Below are 10373 nucleotides of genomic sequence, written 5' to 3' on the forward strand. Positions count from 1 at the left end.
TTTTCGGTTTGAGCTAGAATAAGAAATCTCTAAAACTTTTTGAAACCACATATTCTTCGCAGAATATCAATGAAGTTATGGATCAATACTTCATCGTTCATTATTGTTGGTACTCCTTGGTATCTATGGTGCGTATGATGTTGATGTTTGTGGGACAGATTATGATGTCGAGATGTGTGATGCGGATGTTGTTTGTTAGTGGTGATGATGGTATTGTTGATGTTATTGATGGTGGTGCTGATTATGCTGCTGGTGCTGCTGCTGGTGTTTGCAACCTTCGCACCATGTTCTCCAAAGCCGTCACGCGAGCGCGAAGTTCGTTAACTTCTGCTAGTACACCGGGATGATTGACGGTTGGAGCGAGAGAATGAACAAGATTTGTAATATGGGATAGTATATAATCGTAACGAGATACTCTAGAAATGAGAGAGAAAATAGTGTTTCGAATAGGTTCACCGGTAAGTGCTTCAGGTTCATCGCCAAGAGGGCAATTTGATGGATGGAATGGATCACCTTCTTCTTGTCTCCAGTGATTTAGTATATTACGAACCCATCCCCAATTCATCCAGAATAGATGATGGAAAATTGGTTGATCCATTCCGGTGACGCTGCTTTCGGAGCCCGAATGGAAATCCATATCGGCATAACTGTCGGAATCTGAAGAATTCGAACTACATGCGGAATCCATCTTGTATAATGGGGAAAATGAATTTTTGGTATGGAATAGATTATAGGAGTTAGATTTGGTACTCTTCAATACATAATTTACATATGTATATATAATACCAAAATCCCGTAAATTACGGAGAATCTTTGAAAAGATATCAGTCAAAGTTCGCAATAACAGATATGCTAAGATAAGAATTCGTCTATACACTATCAATGCAGTAAATGCAGTAAAACGTGTCTAGAATTATGAATGATAAGCAGGTAATTTTCTAAGGATGATAAACAGATGATTTCCGACTAGAAATGATAAGCAAAACTTTTGACATGTAGACACGGTCGAAGTCCAGACTCATTAATGCATCCTAACAACTACTAGTTAGACACACTAATGCAAGACCTGGTTCGCTATGACCACCGCTCTGATACCAACTGAAAGGACCCATCCTAATCCACCTGGACGAAGTCATCAACATTTGGTCCCATTGCGATGATCGGCTCCAAGTAATGTCCTTATATTGAGCAAATGCACAGCGGAAGACTTAATTCGTACCTGAGAATAAACATGCTTTAAAGTGTCAACCAAAAGGTTGGTGAGTTCATAGGTTTATCATAACAATCATTTCAATATGTTAATAGACCACAAGATTTCATAATCATAAACATAATACACTCGCAAGTGTATGTAAAGCATTCTAAGTGGTTGAGCACTTGGTAACCATACTTAACATTTAATCAACGTCGCATATTCCCTTTATTATGAAATCTCACTACACCGTACCAAGTGTAGTCACCAAAACGAAGTACTGTGCAATCGTTGAATACTGGTCGTCCAGTTTGGTTGGGGTTGTCAGGCCCGATAGATCTATCAACAGGATTCGCGTTTACAATACCCATGTAAATAGTAGTTACCAAGCTACAGGGAAACATGCCAGTGGTATAACTCAACGTAGAATATATTTTTAAGTACTTGTGTCTATTTTCTAAACATTTATAAAAGCAGCGCATGTATTCTCAGCCTAAAAATATATATTGCAAAAGCAATTAAAAAGGGAGCAAATGAAACTCACTTTTGCCTTGAAGGTATTTAATTCGACTTGGTCTCCGATAGATATCACGAACCTAACCATATATATAATATATCAACATATTTTCTTTTTAAGTAATCGTTACATATATATATACTTTTAATACTTTTAATATTTTTTTTAGTCCGTAGTTAGCAGTCCGATGTTAGTGGTCCACAATTAGTTGCTTAAATAAAATAAATAAAGACCCCATCGTATTCGTGTTGATCAGAATTAATCTCGACCCATGGTACCATGTTGTCAAATGACGTGTTGCGTACATAAAGTACCGTGTTGTCAAATTGCGTGTTGCGCACAATAATGAGGTCTTATGATTAATCTTCTCGTGTTGTTTACGGGTGGTCCTGAAATATATAAAATCAAATCATAAGTAATTATATATAAAATATCATATTAATTAGAAAAGATATGATTAATTTACTTTTTCTCCAAATATTTTCGTAGCTAAACTAGCATCGGATACCCAATCTTCTTTTAGTCGTAGTTTCTTCATTACAACTCTATTTTTGTTGGTTCAACTTGCCACTTCCTTGGATCGAGTCAAAATTTAAGAATATGAACTGAAAATACCTTAGTTTGTTTTCGAAATCATAGGTTATAGGTCAAACTTTGGTGAAACTTATGAAAGTGATCATTTTCCATCATAAAAACAACATTTAATGATCATTTTTCTAAAAATACTTACACTTTGAGTTAAACCATAAAATTTTTATGTGTTAACATATTCATAAGAAATATCATTTTTCCAGAACATGAACTTCCAATTAAAAGTTCAAGATGGTTTTTAATTATCCAACCCAAAACAGCCCCCGATTGCACTTCGACGACGTAGATTCAGTTTTTAAGATGTTCTTTGTAAAACCAAGTTATATCTTGTTAGGTTAGCATATCATTATGATATATTACAGGTCTTGAAGTGTTTTAAAAGTCAAGTTAGAAGGATCTATTTAGTTTGCGAACAAGTTTGAAATCATTCAAACTATGTTCTTGTTGTTAAAATTGTATACCACAAAATAAGATAGCTATATGAATATGAATTGAATAAGATTATGAACAAGGTTACTACCTCAAGTTACTTGGACAAAGTTACTGCAAAAGATAAGAAATAATCTTGGAATCAAAGAGTGGTGAAGTTAGATCAAAAGGTTGGAAGTAAACTTCTTCAAATGGGTGGTTATTTTGATATGTTCTTGAAAGAGTTTTCTTATGGTGTTTAAGGCTTGTAATTGAAGCTAAATGATGGGGAAAATGCTTGGAGATGATCAAGTATGAAGTTAGGAGTATTTTGAGAGAGAAATGAGGGTGTAGGTATGAGAAAATGGAGTGAAGAAATGGTGTTCATTTATAAAAACGTTTTTAGTTTATAAAGAAAGAAAAGGATTCCTAATTTTGTTTTCTTACTAATAATTCATACTACTTGACAAATTCTAGTTACCTCATATCTAGAGCAGTAATAATGTTGATTAGGATGTTGATTTGATGTGTATATACAAATAGTAAATACGTATAGAAGCTGGGTATGATACGGGTACATATACCCTAGATGTACGTATAGAAATCTTGAGGAAACGGAATGAGAATTCAAATATAGCTATCTTTTGTGAATATACTTATATTGTTTTATGTATTTAAGTCCTTAAAAAGTGATTAAATACATTATATATACGATACATGTATAAGCATTATAGATTATAAGTATATATATCAAAGAATGTTACGTATAGTTATCGTTTTGAAAACTTAAGTTAGTAGTTTCAAAATATACTTATAACTCATTGTCATTAGTACACAATGAGATGTTAAACCATCCTTAGATCATGTTAAATATATATAAATACATATATATACACAAACATATAATTATCGTATGTTATATAGTTCGTGATATCATCGGTCATATTGGACGGTCAAACGTTGTGTAAAACTCTTTTCAAAAACACAAGTCTCAACAATTTGGATTGCTTATCATGTTGGTATGGTTTAATTTATGTAAATATTAATCTCATAAGTATAATTTGGTCTGAAAATTCTGGGTCATTACAGTACCAGTAAAAAGTTTAGGATCTTCCTCATCATCCCTAGCGTTAAGGTTGAACGCTCTACCACGCGCAGTGTCTGCAGTCTTCTTGTTGGGACAGGCATCACGGAAATGCCCCGGCTTTCCACACTCGTAACACACTCTCGGATTACCAGCATTATTCGACTTTCCATTGCCATTACCATTACCACCTCAATTACCAGCATTATTACCATTATTACCACCTGCAGCAGGAGCAGTAGAACCCGGCAGAAGCACCGTACAATCCTTAGCAATGTGTCCCTGTTTGGAACACCTCTTGCAAGTCACGGTACAGAAACCATCATGAGCCTTGTAACAACGTGGACACACACGCTGACTGCGGTTATTCGAACCAGAAGTATCCTGCTTTTTCTGCTGATTTTGGTTTTGATTGCGATTATTATCCCACTTTCTCTTCCCATTATCAGCTTTCTTAACAGCCTCTTCACTGGGTTCGGTTACGGCAGCCTTGCTTCTTCTAAAGATCTTATCATTCAACTTATGAGCCATCGACATCGCGGCCTCAATAGTTTGGGGCTCACTAGATTCAACCCCATGTTCAATTTTCTCGGACAACCCATCAATGTAAGCTTCAATCTTAAGATTCTCATCGGCATAAAAATTAGGGCACAACAAAGTCAACTCAAAGAATCTCTGCTCGTAGGCATCTAATTCGGTGCCCTTCATTTTCAAGTTTTTAAGTTCAACCTCTAACTTCTTAAGCTCACCCCTAGGTCGGTAGCGGGTGATCATTCTTTCCTTGAAATTATTCCAAGTTAAACCATAAGCCACATCATTTCCCAAACTGTTAACCAAGTTGTTCCACCAGGTCAATGCACTATCCTTCAAAGTGCAGCTAGCAAAACTAACCTTGTCTTCCTCTCGGACTCGACTAACCCTGAAAATAGACTCGATTTTCTCGAACCATCGGGTAAGTCCTATGGGTCCTTCTGTACCACTGAATTCCTGTGGGCGACTTGCCATAAACGTTTTGTGGGAGCATCCCACCTGATTGTTGTTCGCATTAGCATTTGCATTCGCTGCCATAGCAGCAGCTATCCCTTCGGTAACAAGACATTGGATACGGGCTTTGTTGGACTCTCTAGGAGGCATGATCTTCAAAACAGAATAACACGACCGTTAGTACTAAGAATAATACCAGTGTTATAAAGGAATAGATCGAACACGAAAAGATTAACCATTAAAATAATAGTCAGTAACCACTATGAGTAATAACATGACAGTTATGATTATTATAGAAATAACCACCACATGCATACATATTTTATGATAACATCATACAACATACATAGCATCTAACATACATGATCTACATTACGCATAATATAACATGCCAAGAGTCACAACATCAGAAATAAAATGTGATAATGATAATAGATGTCATAAAAATAACCATCCATACATAATAAAAAACATCCTATAACAAAACCTTAATAAAATCCTCGGCAAAACGCCGTACATAATCCAAAAATGTATGTATGAAAGGACATTAAGTCTTATGAAATAAGTAATCAATCATGAATCATCATATCACATCTGCTTAGAGCAGGTGTAATAAGCTGGGCCAGCATGAGTCTCAGCAGAAGGCTCATACTTTCGCAACTTTCCTTTCACTTCTTCCAACTCTTCCTTCAAACCACGAACTGTGCTCTCCAGAGCCTCGAACCTAGCGTCAACTTCACGGTTACGCTTACGAGTCTCGAACCCAAAATTGTTCTTGAAGCTAACAAACGAATCCATACTACCTCGAATCTGGTCCATCATCTCGTTGTGTGGCAAAGTACGCATACAATCACTAAGAGCATTAATACGCGTCACTTCATTGTAAGCCCTGTTCATATGGGTAAGGGTGGAAAAGTAGTAGTGAACAGGATCATCGATCTATGGTTGACCAGCACGGCGTCTGGCAGCAGCCGGAGGAGCAGGAGCAGCAACTGAGTTATCGCTCGAAGTCGACATCTGCAAACAGTAAAACCACAAACCACATACCAAAAGATATAAATGCTAATGATATAACACATCCGAAATGAAATGCATAATAATGCTATAGCAAAAGGTTCGGGCTGTAGACTAGACTCTAATGCACCCTAAGAACCACGGGTTGACCACATTAAGACCGCCTAGTTCCCTACAACCAGAGCTCTGATACCAACTGTGATAGCCCCGTCAAAACACTTAACGGCTCCGTCACTTGGTCCCACAGCTTGATCGAACTTAAATGAATTTAATAAATGACATTGCATTCTTTTATATCAAAAGTTTCCTAAAAAGGAAAGCATACCAAAATATGTAGTTTAAAAGTAACCCAACATATTAATAATCCAAAGTTGACACAAAAACATTGTCAACAACCCACAAGTATTAATTATTCAAAAACCGAATGCAAGCCAAAGTTTCATAAATTGTTTCATAAAAATCTGCCCAAATGCATGCAGACTCTTCTAAACACAGCGGAAGCATCACATAAACTCAAGTACCTGTGAAAACATGCGAGTAAACTGTCAACACAAAGGTTGAGTGAATTATAGGTTTAAATAATTGAATAAACTTTAGACCACAAGATTTAAAAATGTTAGAAAATATTAAACATTATTCCATTATCAATGAGCCACCTGGTAACCACTTAACCATTTATTTACCCTTGCCAAACACTATAAAAATATACACTGGACAGTGTATCTACAACAAAATACGAAGTACTAAACATTCCGATTATAAATTGCTAGCGCGACTAGCTCGAAATGGGGTTGTCAAACCCGATAGATCTATCCGTAGGATTCGCGTTCACCGGTAGAAACCAATGATTACAGTTACCAGACTAGGAAATATTTTTGTCCAACTCACAATGAATAATTTAAATTTAATTGTCACTTGTGTCTAAACGCAAAATAAAATGCATGTAATCACATCCCAAAAATATACTTTGAAAAGTATGTAAAAACGGGACTATAACTCACCTTAATAGTAATAAAGTAACCAACACAATTAAGCGAACAGCAAATGTAGTACAGTGATCAGGAATGATCACAACGCCGACCTATAAATAAAGCAGGTCGATATAAATAACTAACTTAGGTCAAGTCCTAGTATGATAGCTATTGTACATGTTGCAAGTAGTCATAGAACAATACTCAATATGCATCAGTTTGATCGGAACAGCTTACGGACACACACTTTCTATTTTTAAAAAGTTTATATTTTTAGCAGGTTTCCATTTTTGAAAAGTTTCTATTTTTGAAAAGTTTCTATTTTTGGAAAGTTTCCAAATTTAGAAAGTTGCTATTTTACGAAAGTTTATAAGTTAGGAAAGTTTCCTTAATTAGAAAATCAACAAAAGTCAACTGAAAGTCAACTCAAAAGTCAACCTTGGTCAAACATGGTCAACGTAAATTTTAAAAGTATAATTTATAGTAATAATATAAGTTATAACGTTTATTAAAGTTAAATATGTCTAATTATGTCATAACATAAGTTTAATTAAATTAAAATGAATTATTAAAGTTAATATAAGTTTAAATGATATAATTAATATAACATAAGTAATTAATTAATTAATTAAATATTAGTCCTAATGTAAGTATTATTAATTAATAATAAATTTTAAATCATATCATAAGTATTATTAAATAATAACTAAGCCTTATAATAATTAAATAATTAATTAATCCTTATTATAAGTCTTGTTATAGTAATCTCATAATATAAGTTTAATACTTATCATAAGTATTTTCCATTAATAATAAAAGTATTATTAATCATAAGCTTAATTAAAATGTTAATTAAATCATAAGTATTAATTAAATGATATAATAAATATCTATATCATAAGTTGTAAATAATAATAATTACTTTTTTTATCATAAGTAATTAAACGATAATGAAATCCATTATTTATAACATAAGTTTAATAATTAATCACAAGTTTTAAATCAAAAGTTCATCGGGTCGTATCCTGAGCCCCGGGTGTCGGTTTTCAGCGAGCCTTACATATATCTCCGCCTAAGCAAACCACTCGACACTTTGGTACACTTAAGAACACACCATGAACAGTCCACAAGTCATGATATACAGCCAATACACTACTTGGAACTTCAATTCAATCAATAACGTGTTTTTTAGACGTAACGGGTGATTCGTGGCTCGGATTGAGATGACCCGAACATGAAAGTTCGCCCCACCATCAGTCCTAACACACTAACACACCCTAAAGTCACCAAATATGGTCACAAAGTCGGACCAAACCAGGTTCATACCAAAATCACATTTCAATCTTAACAAAATACCATTTTGATCATAATTAGGGTTCCGGGAATCGAAACAACATGAATCCGGAGTCTAAAATTAATGTCTTGATGAGAGGAACTCATTTATATACTTTATTTTATGATCAACATCAGTTACAATATCAGAAACACACGAAAAAGCTGCTGTCCCAAATATATCAAACCGAAAACATATGTTTACGAGTAATTCTACGCATACAATCAACATTACAACAACTAATAATCATCATACTAACAATATAAACATAAAATACAGAAAAATAAATAAAAATTAAAAGTTCTAGGGTTAGGGTTTATACCCTAATCAAGAATCAATTAGTATAATCGCGTAGAGAACGGAACGAGGAACGCGTTTACATAGATGATCTCTTGATCCAAGCTTGAAAAATTGATGAAGATGATGATGTTGGTGAAGGTGGGCAATGGCCAAGGAGGGAGGATGAGGAGGAGAGAAAAATGCAATTTAGGTTTAGATAATATTTTGTGAAATAAAATTGTGAAGTGAAAAGTAACTAGTAAAAAAAAAGCAAGGGGGAGTATACCCCATGGATTCGGACAAAATTTTTAGTGGGGTGGGCCCCACTTGGTCCATCTCACTTAAATGTAAATTCCTTGTGGCCCGAAAGCCCGAACGAAACCCGAAACGCGAAAACACGCTTACGCGATTAAAAATTCGGAAAGATAACAAACGCGCGACGAAAAATAAATATAAATACTATATATAATAATATGATCTTAAAATATCATATTTAAAATATTTAGGATTTAAATATCCCAAAAACGCGACCGTTGGTTTGAAAACCGAAAAGATTCGCCGGATAGAAATCCGCGACACGTAGAAACGTATAAATTAAAATATGAATACAATTATTCACATAACATTTAATAATTAATATATTATTATTAATATAATAATATAGGTCATAGAAATGACGTAGCACAATTAACAGTTAACGGTCGTTAAATAATTAACGGAAAAGATAACGGAAAAAGTAGGTCGTGACACGTGTAGCTTGGAATTGTACCCGGCTCCTGATTTCCCTTACTTTCCGCTACATTACCAATCTTCTTAGCCAATGTACCAATTGACTTGTTTTGCACCTCCACTATTTTTCGCATTTCGGAAATAAACGCATCCATCTTGGCATCCGAGCTAGATGGTTGATTGGGTGAAGTACTGTTTTGATTTTGGTTTTGATTTTGACCTTGATTTTGGTAATTATTTTGGTTTTGGTATCGGTTGTTGGGATAAGGATTTTGATAGTTTCTTTGATAGTTGCCTTGGTTCTGAAAGTTACCCTGGTTTTGAAAGTTGTTTTGCAGTCTTTGTTGGTTCCCTTGGTTAGCATTTAGAGCATTGTTATTGCTCCAACTGAAATTAGGATGGTTTCTCCAACCCGGATTATACGTGTTGGAGTATGGATCAAATCTTTGTCCCTGGACCTCATTAACTTGTTCCTCCACTATTTGTTGATTTACCGGTGGAATCCCATTTCTACATCCGTATGCAAAGTGAGAAGGATCTCCACAAATCTCACAAACTTCCTGAACATGTGAAACATTACAAGCAAGACCCTGGTTTGGGTTGTTAAATATAAGCATTTTCAAATCATCTAATTATTGCTCTAAGTTCCTAGATGAACCACCCGAATCGGAGACATGATTCACTCGGGAGGTACTAGGTTGTTTACGATTAACTGAAGCTTGGGTTTTTGAACCCTTGCTTAATTGCTCAAAGAAGGTCCACTCGTCATCACTAGATCGAGTTAAAAATGCCCCACCACTAGCCGCCAAAAGGAATTGCCTATTTTGGGAATCCAAACTATCATAAAAAATTTTAACCAATTCCCACTTTGGTATCTCATGGTGTGGGCATGCTCTAAGTAACTCCTTCAAAAGCTCGTACGCTTCATGAAATAATTCACCCAGTAATTGTTTAAAAGATTTTATTTGCGTACGCATGTCTGAAGTTTTACTTATGGGATAAAACTCCTCTAAAAACCGTTTTTTCATCACCGCCCAAGTATTAATACTTTAGGCGGGTAAAGAGAGAAACCATCATTTTGCCTTATCTTTAAGTGAATAAGGAAATAATCGCAGACGTACCTTATCATCAGTGTAACCGTTTACCTGATTAGTAGCACATATCTCATTAAACTCAGTGACGTGTTCATATGGTTCCTCGTTAGCCATACCTCGGTAGGTTGGCAAGATCGAAATGAGTTGAGGTCGGACCTCAAATCGTCGATTGTTTCC

At 35.0% G+C, this 10373-nt stretch overlaps 1 pseudogene; it reads left to right on the forward strand.

Annotated features, from left to right (window-relative positions):
* Positions 1-9975: 9975 nt before the first annotated feature.
* Positions 9976-10089, forward strand: LOC139874080 (small nucleolar RNA R71; annotated as a pseudogene).
* Positions 10090-10373: the final 284 nt, after the last annotated feature.

Source organism: Rutidosis leptorrhynchoides, chromosome 10 (genome assembly GCF_046630445.1).
Source record: "Rutidosis leptorrhynchoides isolate AG116_Rl617_1_P2 chromosome 10, CSIRO_AGI_Rlap_v1, whole genome shotgun sequence".
Lineage (NCBI taxonomy): Eukaryota > Viridiplantae > Streptophyta > Magnoliopsida > Asterales > Asteraceae > Rutidosis > Rutidosis leptorrhynchoides.